Genomic DNA, 1,305 nt, shown 5'->3' with positions numbered 1-1,305 from the left:
GTAATGTCAGGTCCTCCTCCTGAGCACAGTAATGTCAGGTCCTCCCTCTGAGCACAGTAATGTCAGGTTCTCCTCCTGAGCACAGTAATGTCAGGTCCTCCTCCTGAGCACAGTAATGTCAGGTCCTCCTCCTGAGCACAGTAATGTCAGGTCCTCCTCCTGAACACAGTAATGTCAGGTCCTCCCTCTGAGCACAGTAATGTCAGGTCCTCCCTCTGAGCACAGTAATGTCAGGTCCTCCCTCTGAGCACACTGTTCCCCATGCTGCTTCACATCGCCAGATGCCCGTCTTTTATGGATGTCCTGGATCCCTCTTGTTCTCGGTGCCCCTGCTTTCTATTGGCTTTCATTTCCTTTCCCATCCCAAGGACGGAACTACGTGTACATAAAAGTACTTTTGGCTAATGTTACCCCTTGCTGAAAGGCTTGACTTCCTTACTAGCTGATGGATTTATTGGAGAAATTCATTCCTTTCCTCTTTCTTCCGAGCTAGTTTGTTCCTCACGGGTTAGATAGTAAGGACATTACGGGAGGCATTCTGGGACTGTTCAGATTGTTCTATAGGTAATCTGGAAACTGTTTGCTAAAAGCCTGTAGTATCTAGATGTTCAGTGGATCACTCCGTTAAATTTCATGCAGCATTCATCAGTTGAGATTTGGGAAAACCTTATTCTCTTCTTTGGGGCTTCTCTTCTTCCTGTTGCGGGTTTGAGGAGACACTGGCTATATGGTTAGCCATTTCCAGGCCAGCGCCTTCTCTGCCAGGGCAGAACCACTCCAGAAAACTGAATACAATGTATTTCTCACACAGCCTGACAGGCTGGAAATCCAAGATGATGAAGGTGTAGGCCCATTTGCCTCCTCCCTTTGAGACACCTTTCCTTGCTCTCCAACAGCTGCCTCTCAGGGTGTCTTCCTGTGGCCTTTCCTCTGTTCATGTAGTCCCCATGTCTGTGACTTGTCTTTTCTTATAATGATGCTAGTTAGTGGACTTAGAGGCTACTCTAACAACTTTGTTTAGCCTAATCACCCCTTACAGGATCCCTCTCCAAATGGTGTTCTTTATAGAATGCTGGGGCTTTGACTTTTAATACAGGATGGGGAAGATGCCACCTTACCAGTAGAGAGTATAACTAATCAATAACAGTGGCATTATTTTTTGTTGCCCCAAGAAATATGGTACTAGCATGATAGCTAAAGGCTGAGTGTGAGACAGAACTCCACGAAGAAAAGCTGTTCTGTCCAAAATTCAGGAATGACCCTTTGAGAAAAAGTCGTCAGCATGTCATGGCTTCTGTTTCCCAT

At 46.1% G+C, this 1,305-nt stretch overlaps 1 protein-coding gene across 1 annotated transcript in view; it reads left to right on the top strand.

Moving 5' to 3' along the window:
* The window catches only part of Pik3r1 (phosphoinositide-3-kinase regulatory subunit 1), an 86,270-nt gene that overhangs the window by 62,716 nt on the left and 22,249 nt on the right, over nt 1-1,305 (top strand). The window lies entirely within an intron of this gene.

Source organism: Mastomys coucha, unplaced genomic scaffold (genome assembly GCF_008632895.1).
Source record: "Mastomys coucha isolate ucsf_1 unplaced genomic scaffold, UCSF_Mcou_1 pScaffold8, whole genome shotgun sequence".
Lineage (NCBI taxonomy): Eukaryota > Metazoa > Chordata > Mammalia > Rodentia > Muridae > Mastomys > Mastomys coucha.
Note: the sequence above shows the minus strand (reverse complement) of the source record. Positions and strands in the feature narration are given on the sequence as shown.